This window comes from Magnolia sinica, chromosome 5 (genome assembly GCF_029962835.1).
Source record: "Magnolia sinica isolate HGM2019 chromosome 5, MsV1, whole genome shotgun sequence".
NCBI lineage: Eukaryota > Viridiplantae > Streptophyta > Magnoliopsida > Magnoliales > Magnoliaceae > Magnolia > Magnolia sinica.
Genome location: NC_080577.1, coordinates 52,030,735 through 52,044,758, shown reverse-complemented (window position 1 = coordinate 52,044,758; position 14,024 = coordinate 52,030,735).

Sequence of the window (14,024 nt, the reverse complement as noted above, 5' to 3'; positions counted from 1 at the left end):
ACTTATAGAAAATATATGAATTATATATCCAAAATGACCTACTCTAAAGGTCAACCTAAGGTCAGTCATACCTCAATAGTGAAGTAAGGACATTGAAACTTTAGAAATGAGTGACCTTTGAAAGTAATGGAGTTTGAAGTCTTGATGGAGCTCAATCTTGAAAGCTTCTTGAGATCTTGAGGTTGAACTTGAAAGCTTCTTGAGATTCTTGACTTGAACAGTGCTTGTTAAACTAAGTTGATCTTGAGTAGAGCATTGTTCTTCACAGATGCAAGATTCATAACAGTGTCTTTGGCACCACAAATTTGACAACACAAAGGGCTATAAACTATGGAACTTATAATATGCCCACATGGTCTTATGGCCACTCCATTATCAGTAGTCCATATGGTTAAGAGGCCACACAAATGTCACTCTACTTGTCATAATAAAGGACTTAAGGTTAGATGGTTACATACTTTCATTACATCATAGCTCACATAATGGGGCAACCACTTTACTAAACTTTCACATGGTCAGGCATTAAGTACCATAATTTCACATAGTTTAGTATGTATACAATTACTATCATGATCTAGTAACCATGCATATTTCAAAAATACAAACATAGTTGAACAATCACAATCGTACACACCATTAATGGCTACACTATGTTACACTTAAGTCCAATACTACAATCACTTCACACATCACCTAGTGAATGACTCATATTTGATGTCACATGGTAAGGGTCAAGGGCTACATTTCATCATACCATTTACGGTTTACAGATCACATCGCGTAGAATCCAGAAACTTGATAGCATTAGCTTGGGTAACATAACCCTACATCACACTCGGTCTAATGTACAACTTGGTCATACATGATTCACGTGGTGGTGTCTATGTCGATAAGCACAAACCCACGTTGTTGAATGGCCACCAATGCCACTTGCTTTCATACAGTTAGGAGGCCTTGTGCGTATTTCACAATCGTACAATTAGATAACTACATATACACAACCTTTGTACATGATTAGGTGACCATACTTACACTGCATGACCTCATGATCAAGGGATCAGCCCCAACTCACTACATCGCATTGTTCATACCCAACCACTCCATCACACCCTCACATAGACATTGTTCACACATAAGTTATAATCGAAAATATTCCAAAAGTTAAACACGAATCTATGACTTAGGGCCACACTCCAATCACAATTCCACGTGGTCATGGGTTGTCTACACATTAGATAACTACTTAATTAAGGGTTAGAACTCAATGATGCATAATTTATAACAACAACATGACACATGATATCATGGTGGTGGATCTCACCTGAGATTAGAATGGATACATCATGGTGGTGCAGCCCTTAGCATTCTCTTATATATATATATAATAATTTTTATAAGTCTTGGCCATCACAAGAATTATGGCAAATAAACATTTCTATGGACTTAGGAAGGGGAGTCAATGGTAGGGATCAATCTCCACTATTTCTTATGGTGTGGCCCACCTAAGGTGTGGATCTGCCTCATTCTTTTAATCATGACTTAAAATGGTCTGAAGGAGTGGATGAATGGCCCATATATACTTTTCATCACCAAGGTGGGCCCTTGAAAAATCTTGACATTTAAGTGCAATTCCCACTGTCCAAGTGGTATGGCTTGCATGAGCTTCTAATGGGCCTGATTTTTGATACCATGCAATGGTCGGGACTGGTAAGATGGATGAACGGTGTGGATTTAACACATACGTCATGGTGTGGCCATGATCGGCCCCACAAAACTTTACCCCACAAGTGGACTGGGACCTCCCTCTCTGGATGTACAATGTCCATGGAGGACGTCACGTCCTCCATACTCCTTTTTTTTCTATTTTATTTTATTTTTCTCATCAAGGTGGGCCACTTGAGAGATCTAGTCCATCCATTATGTGTGTCCCACTTGGTTGAGGGGCCATTCCAAGTTTCAGATGCATACAAATTTCAAGTGGGCCCCAACAAGTGTTTTTATATGTTTTATCCACTCTTCTCATGATTTTAGATGGTGTGGGCCACCTGAGTTCCGTATACTGCTGATTTTTAGGGATATCCCATTTTTTAAGGGGACCCATCAAATGCACGGTGTTGATGCTTGACATACATCACGGTGAGGCCTGTGGTGGGACCCACTATCCCTGCCCATCAACAAGCAGCGGGACGATGCTTGCTACAGCGTCCTCTAGACGCTAACAATAAGGGCATCCAACCCTTTTTTTATGGTTTTTCATATGTGGGGCCCACATCAGGACAATCCACTTCGTCTGTAGGGTTCTCTGGCTTGTGACAAGTCCGATGAGCCTGATGTTTTGTATGTTTAGGCATACATTAACATTACAGTGGGCCCTAACAGATTTGATAGTAAATATCACTATCAAAATGATTTTCAATGGTTTGACCTACCAGAGATGTGGATTGGCTTCATTTTTTGGTTCAAGGCCTAAAATGAGTTGGGAAATTGGATGGACGGTGTGGATCCAATACATACATCATTTTGGGGGGCATGAACATCATGGGGGGTGTTGTGGTCCCACCGCCCCTGCCCCTTTTTCAGCATCTGGGACGCTGCTTGCTGCAGCGTCCTCTGGACACTGGCAGCAAAAGCGTCCACTCCTCTTTTTTATTTAATTTTTTTTTATGATGTGTGTGTGTGTGTGTTTGGCCAGCCCAATGGACCATACTTGGATGGTTTGGATGGCATATAAACATTACAATGGGCCCATGGTGGGGCCCACCCATTCAAATCAAGCTAACATTTGTGTGATCTCCCATCTAGGTTTTGTGACCTTATGAACAGATTGGATGGCTGACCAACATCTTGGTGGGGCCATGATTAATGTTCCCACACAACTTCTAAATTGTGTTATTATTTATGTTCTTAAGCCATCTACACCATTGGATGGCTCATCATCTTCAATTGGGGGTCAACTCTTTTGTGGATCCTTACACCTACACTACATGGGAAAGAAATCAAGGAAACAAGATAAGAGAAATGTGAGGGAGTGTACTCACCTTAATTGTGAGGCCCGTATCCTAGACCGTACCATTCCTTAGGCTTTTGTGGTCTTCCCGGTCAAATTTTGGTTACCCACGCGTAGATAGCATTTGTGCGCATCCCTGAGTCGTACCCTGTCAATCTGAGTTGGCTCAACTTGAGACTTGCACCCTTGCGACCATGCCATCATCGTGGTTCCGACGCCGCGTCTCGCGCGCCGATGCAATACCAAGGACAGGAGATGTGGGCCCACGTTCAGTTCGAGGAAAAATGCCATGCATTTGCAAACCCAAGAGAATATCCCATTAATCAATCACCTCACATGTCAAGTACAAGCAACCCCAAAGTCAGCTCTCTCTCTTACAAAACCCATACATGTCAAGTACACCCATCACTCATGATCCCTCTCCCTCTCTTACATCATCCCTCTCTCTCTCTCAACCCATCTCCCAAGTAACACTCATGAGAGAGGTGGACGTCCAAGCTTCCATGGAGAAAGAAGCTTTGTGTGGCCCACCTTCCTCCCACCCAATCTCACCCACCAAGCTTCATCTCAATCGTTGAAATTCATCCCTTAGAGCTTTACAACACATCAGTGGAAGGAGGAGTCCAAGATCTAATGGTGGGTGATCCACCATTGATTTTTAATTTGATGGCCCACTTGTGATGGGACCCAATTTGATCTATGTGTTGTAATCATATGAGGGGCTCATAGTGGCGAGGTCCCTCCACTACGTTGATCTCCCTCTCTTTCTCTCTACCTATCTCTCTCTCCCTCTCTCTCTCTTCCTCTCTCCTTTGTATGGTGAAGATGATGATGAGGTGTGTGTGGCACACCATGATATGTGCAATCCATGCCGTGCACCTGTGGGGCCCACCTTGCTAGACTATCCAATGGACGGGCTTGCTGCCTGTCTGCCTAGATAGGCCGAGATGAATGTAAAAATATAAGTATCAGGTTAATCTTACAAGCTGGTGGGTCCCACACGTGTGGACCCACCTGTATGTATGTGGTATACCCACACCGTCCATCTAGACGGTGGGACCTAGTGCGTCAGTGGGTATAGTGGACCTCACCATGAGGTATATGTTATATGCAAACCATCCTCCCATTTGGCACCTGTGGGACCTACCCCACACGTGCTGCACATGTGGGATGGGACCCACGTTGGTGTATGTACCTTACACCCAAACCGTCCATTCATCTGAACTTCTGGACAATAGCTTTATTTTTTTAATATATATATATATATATATATATAATATTATAATATATAGGTATGTGGTGGGCCCCATGTGGGAGCCACCTGCTAGACGGATTGGTTGGGATCCCCACACCAGTTATATAGCTGTGTATTGACGTCACTAAATTTTGTGGGACCCACCTTAATAGTATGTGTTTCATCTGCACCGTCCAAATATGTACTGCCCCACCATGATGCAGTGTTGTATCTGCACCGTCTATGCAGTGGCCCACCTTGATGCTTGTGCCTATTACACCATCCATCCATCTGTTGAAAAAACCCACCGTGATGTATGTTTTGTATTCCACACCGTCCATCTGTTGAAAACCCACTGTGATGTATGTTTTGTATTCCATGCCGTCCATCTGTTGAAAATCCAATGTGAGGAATGTTTTGTATTCCACACCATCCAATCTGTTAGACGTGCAGCCCACTTGATATATGTGTTATATATCCAAGTTGTTCATCTGGTGGGCCTATTTGGAGGTGCAGGCCCACCTACTATATATGTAGGGCCACCTTGATGTATACTCATCTGTTTTATTGGACCATGGGCTGCCCCATCAGGCCTACTATAAATATGATGAGGCTCATCTGATGAAGCCTGATATGATGTATTTATGGCCCATGTGCAGTGCCCACCTATTAATTATTTGAGGCCCGTATAATGAGGCCCATATGATGTATGTGTGGCCCATTGATATGGCCCACTTGATGTATATGAGGCCCATTAGTGCGCCCTATTGATTAAGGTTGACGGTATTCATGGACTCGGTATTTGATATTTGGCTTACAATGTCTCCACATTGCATACCTGATATACATTGCTTCCTCAGTATATGATATTGACCTATTATGTTTTTGCATCACATAGCCTAGATAAGGCTGATGGTATTTATGGATTGCCATTATTTCCACTTACTCTAATGTGCTTGGCACTTATCTTGTGAACACACTTACACCACCCTTTAAGCTTTTTATAAGCTTATGCACAATAGATGCGTGCAGGTGACGTTAGGTTGCAGCAGTGTTGAGCTCGGAGCGTGCAGCAGTCTTCGAGAGCTTTAATTTTCGATATATGTATTTCCCTTTCAGCATTGTATTCAAATGTTTATATTAGTAGATACGTGATGATGATGTTACCTTTATAATTTGGGTAAACTTGTGGTTATGCTTCTTACGAGATAAATGAACGTTGAAAATCTTCCTTGTAGGATCACAAGATCGAAAACCTAGTGTATGGGCACTGGAAGCCGAGGATGGGGTACAACGGATGCTGTTGGCACAGGATTAGGTGATCGGGAATTTTATGAGCTCGGTTTCTGAGTTTGGTGCGTGACAGAAGTTGGTATTAGAGCATAACTTGGGAATACCTGAAGATAACATCACATATCTGCTAATGGCTACCCTACACTCTATAATTGTTAAGAACTTAGAATGATTAGATCCCTGAGTTCGAATAACTTAGAAATTTTTTGATATAGCTCTTTACCATTTAGACTGTGAGGTTGTATAGTATTCCAGTTTCAATCGTTTCTGATACAGGATCTGAGGTTCAGTGAGGTCATCATAATACTGAGGAGGCATCTTGAGAATGAGAGGTTGAGATTCGTTGGCATTATCCCTATCTCTTAGATATATGATTATGTTGGTATGTTGTGGTCTGATAGGATTTCCCTCCCTTGGTGAGCTCTGTATTGGTTGTATTGTTATAACGCCCTGAAATTCGAGGGTCGAGCATAACTCAGCTCTTGAGTTTCAAAACATCACTTATGCAACATATGCAATGATGGATGTATGTTGTCTGTATGAGTGCATAAAACATGGATTTGATTAAGCCAAACTGCAAACATAATCCAGGGATAGGTGAAATCTGCAAGCGAAAGACTAAAGAAATATATGTGTACATGTGCAAGTCCCTGTGATATGTATGCTCGCCAGGTCATAATTACAAGTGTTTGTCTCAAAAGATAAGTATCAAAATGAAGTAAACCATTACAACATCAACCCTGAGTCCCCGTAGATCAAGACACGGCTAACACAAACCCGCCTGAGAACTGCATAGAGGAGAACGCCTCCTCATCATCCTCAAACTCTTGCTCTGCCTCGGGGGTCGCATCATCATCTACATCTAAGACAGAGTCTGGTTGGTGTTGAAACACTGCCCCGAACATGGGAGTGAGTGATCAACTCAGTGGAACTATGCAGTAAAAGTTAACAGCGCGAATATAGTGTCCCATACACCATAATCAGCTCACGAGTCTGGTTTGCTCACTGGTCACTACGGGGAGGCTCGTCGTCCCAGTGTAGGCTGATAGCTTGACCACTGTGTCTCATACCACCATGCCCGGCTCATGAATCTTAGCGGATCAAGGTACAATGGTTAACGGGATTGCACTGGTAAGTCTGGTACCCTAGATTCAAACAGTAGCGTCCATACATGGTGAACATCCAACGGGACAATCAGGTTACTTAACGAGTTCGACTAGCACGAGCGCACGTGGAGCTGAATGACATGAAGTGCGCAAACACTCCATGTGGTCAAACCACTGTCAACAACCCTCATACGACTCGGGTTCGTTAAACACGTCTTACGTGGCGAAATCAACCTCAGCCACAAATTTAAGCTCATTATCGATTTCCTAGACTATTTCATAGTCCCAAACACCTTCAATTATAACAGATATTCATACTAACAATTTAGAATAGTAAAGGAACAACAATTCCAATCATACAAACATGTGAGCATTTGATGGATTTCAACTTAACATGAATTCACACCTAAGTAGTGCCTGAATTTAAACAAACAAAGAATGTAAATTGCATATGGGAAATCATATACATCAATAAGATAGTTGAGAATCTCTCCTCAATGCCCATAAACAGGATAATATATTACACACTTAATCATTCAGACATTTCTACAACACTTAGACTACATATTCCAACATACATGATGTATGTGGTGATAACACACATTTGAACAATTCCTTTCACCAAGGAGTTGATACATGTACAACTAGCGCGAATACACGACAATTAATCATGGCAAACACAAGCTCGTATTTCATACGTATACGATACTTTCTACCTATACATGGAATACACAAATCTCAATATCGTTCATATATATAAGGAACGCAATATAAACATCGCATTTGGCATGTGAAATTTTACCCACAATGATAGTAAATCATCAACCGACTTTGAAAGCCTTAAAAACCATAACCTATACGAATATCGTCCGCACCTTATACGAGGAAGTGCGCAACGGGTCAGATTTAGACGATAAACCTTCGTCAACGGCAATTAGACAACCTAAGGCATGAATTAAGTTAGCTACAACAACCCCTAGACTAATCTAAGCTCCAAAACAGGTTAGGGTTTGATTAACTTACCCAAGAATGAGATTAGAATCGTCGGAATAACGATTCAGATACAAAGGATTAAGTACGCCGATTAACTGGAAAGAATATCAAGATGATTCACCAACTTCTCTCTAAGTTTCTCTCTTTTCCTCTCTCTTTCTTAGCTAGGGTTAGAAAATTCGTATGGAGTTGAGAGTGAGGGTTTTAAGGTCTTTATATAGGCCTAAACTTGATGGAAATAGCCCCAGGTCCAAGGTATACTTAGGTTATAACCCAATCCGGTCTATTTCGATCCAAAAGAGCATTTCTGGAGGTCCTTTTTCTGAGTGCGGTCGGACTTAAGCTCACTAATATTAGATCTTAAGCGAGTTAAATTGTTAGTCCGATTGGGTTTCCAGATCGTCCATGGCGGACCAATTTCAATTCAATGGTCACTGAAACTCGATCAAGTCCACTGACACTTTGACATGTGTGGGCCATCTTCCCTGATCCGAGGGTGAATTTGGGTCAGAATCCAACGGTCAGAATGCTTAAAATCGGCGCGCAAGCGACACGACTCAGATTTCATAAATTCATATTTAATTTCTTACCTTTCTCACACTCTTTACTCCGGACTCAAGCAAATCATCTCCGGACATCATCTGGACTTGATTTTAGAGGTGATTATCAAGCCCAACAAGGTGATCATAATGGTCTAAGATTATCGCTATCGGACTTTCGACGTGTTATCCAAGTCCGATACAAAGTTTCCAAGTACTCCCGAGAGCAACTGGATTTAGCGTTGAACGCTAGATTTCAGGGTAACCTAGCGCTAATGATTTTATAGGTTTTGGGTCTTACAGATCGAATTTAAAGTGATCGGTACCAATTTCATAGGTAATCGAGTTTAGCGCTAGTTAACCCATATTTAACTTCTAAAGCATTGAGGTAGTACTCGGGTCTTTGCATGAAATTTTCCTGGTCATTACAATCTACCCCCCTTAAAGAAAAATTTCATCCTCGAAATTCGTACCTTCTCATACTTCTCAAGGATCTGAGGGTAGTTCTTTCTGACATCAGCTTCAGTCTCCCAAGTAGCCTCTTCTTCACTATGATGCGTCCACAGTACTTTCACAAGAGGGATGACCTTGCTACGCAGTACCTGCTCCTTCCTATCCAGGATACATGTCGGTCGCAGTACATATGTGGCATCCTCGCTCAACTGCACCTGCTCCCAACTGATAATATATGAAGGATCAGGAACGTACTTCTTCAATATGGATACATGAAATACGTTATGCATGCCCGTGAGTGATGTGGGCAAAGCAAGGCGATAGGCTACTGCCCCCACTCGATCCAGTATCTGAAATGGACCAATAAATCTCAGCGTGAGCTTCCCCTTCTTACCAAACTGCAGGACTCCCTTCATAGGGGAAACCTTAAGAAATACATGGTCTCCAACCTCGAACTCAAGTGGTCGCCGCCTCGTATCAGCGTAAATCTTTTGCCTACTCTGGACTGTCAGAAGTCGACGTCGAATAATATCGATTTTCTCTGAAGTCGCCTGAACTAACTCTGGGCCAATCAAACTACGGTCATCAACTTCTGCCCAACAATGCGGTACTCTATACGAGCGACCATATAATACTTCATAGGGAGCCATGCCGATACTCGCCTGGAAGCTGTTGTTATACATAAACTCTGCATAAGGGAGACAGTCATCCCAGTTGTTCTTGAAATCCAAAACACAAGCTCGCAACATGTCCTCCAAAATCTGATTCACATGTTCCGTATGCCCGTCTGTCTGCGAATGAAACGCAGTACTAAACTTCAATTTCACACCCATCTCTTCCTGGATATGAGTCCAGAAGATAGATGTGAATCGCGTATCTCTGTCAGACACAATCTCCAAGGGAATTCCATGCAGACGTACAATCTCCTTGATGTACAGTCTAGCTAACTCATCTGCAGAGTTTGTGATCTTGATCGGTAAGAAATGAGCCGATTTTGTCAATCGGTCGACGATCACCCAAATAGACTCATGTCCCTCCCTCGTCTTCGGTAACCCTGAAATAAAATTCATAGAGATAAAAACCCATTTCCATTCAGCTGTGGGCATGGGCTGAAGCAGTCCAGGAGGTCGGCGATGCTCTGCCTTGACCTGCTGGCACGTGAGACAACGAGATGCAAACTCAGCAATGTGAACCTTCATGTTGTCCCACCAGTAGGATCTTCTCATGTCTTAATACATCTTCATACTACCTAGATGCATCGCAAGCTTCGAAGTATGGGCTGACTCGAGAACTTCCCATCTCAAGTCAGGAATGTTTGGAACACATAGGCAGTCACGATATCGTAGGCCCCCATCTGAACCAACACTCCACTCGGAGTCCTCATCGGTACGAACCCGCTCTCTCATCTTCCCCAATAGCTCATCATCTGCCTGCGCTGCAATGATCCTATCATCAATGAGGGGTTGTACTCGAATGTGTGTGATAACCTCATACGGCTCTTCCACCGTGAGTTTCTGCTCAAAGTCTCACACAAACTCCATCATGTCCCATTCTGCTATCATTAGCAGAGCTGTCCCATTCTGTTATCATTAGCAGAGCCGCAAACTCTAGTCTTCTTGTGACTTAACGCGTCTGCCACAAGGCTTGCCTTGCCTGGATGGTAAGGGACATCGAGCTTAAAGTCCTTCAATGTTTCCATCCATTGGTGTTGCCTCATATTCAAGTCACGCTGAGTAAAGATATACTTAAGGCCCTTGTGGTCGTAAAAGAGCTCGAACTCCTCTCCGTAGAGGTAATGTCTCCAGAGCTTTAATGCAAAAATGACAGCTGCCAATTTCAGGTCGTGTGTAGGGTAATTCTCTTCGTGTTTCCTCAACTGTCTCGAGGTATATGCAATCACCCTGTCCTTCTGCATAAGGACACAACCCAGACCAATGCTAAAGGCATCAATATATATCGTATACTTAACCCCTTGCTCTGGTAATACTAGCACAGGGGCGGACGTCAACTTGTCCTTCAGCTCCTGAAAAGCTATTTTCGCCTTTTCATTCTAAGCAAACTTCAAGTCTTTTCGTGTCAACTAAGACAACGGTCTGGCTATCTTCGAGAAGTCTCATATGAAGCATCGATAATAGCCTACTAGGCCCAAAAAGCTTCTCACCTCAGTAACCAAACCAGGCTACTTCCAGTCCCGAACTGCAGCTACCTTAGCGAGGTCAACAGCTATCCCTTCTTGGGACACCACATGTCCTAGGAACTTGACTTCCTCCCTCCAAAAGTCACATTTCTTAAACTGCGCAAAAAGCTGATTCATCCTGAGAGTATCCAAGACCGCTCTTAAGTGCTCCTCATGCTCTTCCCGACTCACAGAGTATATCAAAATGTCATCGATAAAGACAATGATGAATCAGAACAAAAACGGCCGAAATACCCTGTTCATCAAATCCATAAACACGGCCGGTGCGTTCGTAAGACCGAATGACATTACAAGGAACTCGTAATGGCCGAAGCTAGTTCTGAATGCGGTCTTCTGCACGTCCTCAACCTTCACGCGCAACTGATGATACCCTGACTGCAGATCAACCTTCGAAAAGTACCGTGCCCCCTTTAACTGATCAAATAGATCATCGATCCTGGGTAAGGGGTACTTGTTCTTCACTGTCACCTGATTTAATCTGCGATAATCTATACATAATCGCAAGGAACCATCCTTCTTCTTGACAAACAGAATAGGTACTCCCCAAGGGGACACACTAGGTCGAATAAAGCCCAAATTCAACAAGCCATCTATCTGCTTCCTCAATTCCTTCATTTCACTCGGAGGCATGCGATAGGTAGGCAATGAGATAGGTGTCGCACCAGGCATGAGATTGATAGTAAAATCAATCTCGCACTGAGGGTGTAATCCAGGAATCATCGTGAATACATCCTCAAAATCCTGAACTACTGGCATGCTTTCAAGCGCCGAACTAGTAATACTCTCCAACAGAGAAGTATAACAACCAAAATGGAAAGGGTAACTGACCTGAACAGGGAAAGTAAATGTCTTGCCCTCAGGTCCATGGATTGTCACCAGTCTAGCTTCACAATCAATCTCTGCTCGCATCCTCGTGAGCCAATCCATGCCCAAAATGACATCGTAATGGTATAAAGGTGTGAAAAATAGGTCAACTAGAATCGATCTGCTCCCTAGATCAATCAAACAACCCATACAAATCTTGGTAATATCCGAGGAGGTCCCTGTAGCGGTAGTGAGTGTCACTCCCTTCATAGTAACAGTGCCCAAACTCAGGCCCTTAACTGCCGCATATGATATAATAGAGGTAGTGGACCCGGTATCCACCAACAAGGAGATAGGAATACCTTGGATGTGAGTTATAACCTCAAAGGATCTCGGAGCTAAGTCAGCCCCAGGCGCTTCAACTGTAAGCGCGTGAACTCGAGCCTGCTGTGGGCGGTTCGGCGGTGGTACCATGGGCCGTTGAGGTGGCCTGAAGCGAGGTATAGAAGGTCTGAAGGATGGGTGAGCTGGTGCTGAACGAAGGGGTGGAGTTGATATGACCTGAGGCGTCGGTCGACTGATCCTCTGCGGCGGTGTGAAACCACTGTCCCACATTCATGTAAAGCAATTACGATCCGAATGCCAGATTCTTCCACAGTATGTATAGCGCAAATCTGAATGCATCAGATGAGCCGACAATGTTGCAGGTCTCGAAGGAGAATCTGCCCGTGGCCTCTTACCAAGAAATGATGTACTCAAAAAGTCAGGTCTCGGTCTAGGAACCATGGGTGCACGCATACGAGGCAACCTGTCCTCATCTTGCTCAGCTTGCAGGGACATGCTCACCAACTCAGCATAAGAAGAGATGCTAGCACAGCACATCTTCAACCGAATCTCAGGCCTCAGCCCCTCAGCAAAATGCCTCATTCGCATTAGCTGATCACCTAGAAGCAATGGAGCATATCTGCCCAGCTCAGTAAATCAGTTCTCATACTTTGTCACTGACATCCCTCCCTGACGGAGACGAAGGAACTCACTCTACTTCTCGTGTCGGTAAGTGACCGAAAAATACTTCTAATGGAAGCGTGCCTCAAACGCCTCCCACGTCTACACATAACCCTCCGCAACCGTGCGGAGAACACTGTCCCACCATAAACTGACCTCCTTCTCAAACATGAAGGAGGTAAGCTCGACCTGCTCCACCTTCTTCATCACTCTCTTCCTCACCGCTCTCAGTCTCATCCTCACTTTCTTCAAGTAAGGCTTGTCGTCAACGAGGCTCGATATCCATCTGATTAAGAGTCATCTCACTAATGTAACGGACAGGTACCGGCCTTTCCACCCCGAGTCTGTAGCCAAACTCATGTGCAATCTTACAGATGAGTCAACCAAATGGGAGCGATTCGGTCCTTCTATTCGAACGAGCGATAAGGACTATCTGATGTAAGATGTACGTCGGCACACACAGCTTCTCTCCTTACCCCACCTAATACAAAAAATCTACCATTAGGCGTGTACACTCACTGTGGTTGCTCCACTTAGGATAAACATTGAATGTGCAGATGTGGTGAAGCAAGCGGAAGTCATCCTTCATGTTGGTAGCTAAAAGGCTTCTGATAGGCTATCATTCAACTAGATGACCACAAAGGAACTGTGTGCGGCGATCCCTTTCACGCACACTACTCAGATTCTTCTCACTTGCACGAACCTCGCCAAGCGGCACGTTCAGAAGTCGGGATATCAAAGCAACGTTGATTGTGGCCTCCTGATCTCTTTCGCAAGGGATCTTAAACTGTAATGGCTCCAGCGAAGGCTCTTGAATGTGGGCATAGAAAGCTCGGACAGTACCCACATTGGCGTGGTATTCGCCATCGAATAGCCGACACCAATCGACCCCTTCCAGGCGCTCAAACAAGAGATATTCCCCAAATAGCCGCGAATCCACATGAGCTTCAAAAAGGACTCTACGACCCTCATAAACTCCATGAGATAGCTCCACCAACAGAGTTCTTCCAACAGGAGCTTGAGGATCGAGGTCCCGCTTTGTTTGAAACTCTCGAGTGGCGGTTGGGCTCGCGGCGGCACCTCTCGGCCTCTGTGAACGGGTTGTGCGGCTAGGCCCGACTTCATCAACAGGTGCTCTTTTCTTTTTCATGAAAGAGAGAATTGTGGAAATGGAAAATATGGCCGTAATAAATTCAAATAGGGCCATGGAAAATGAGAGAAAAGAGGGAAATGGAAGAAATGATGAGGTTTCTACGAATTTGAGACTCAAAGGAGGGATTTGAGTGCTCCAATGGAAAGAAAAGAAAGGAAAATCAGCAATGGAGATGGGTTTTGAGATGGGTAGAGTGAGAGTGCACGAAAATGGAAGAAGAAGGGATTTGAAGATGGGTTT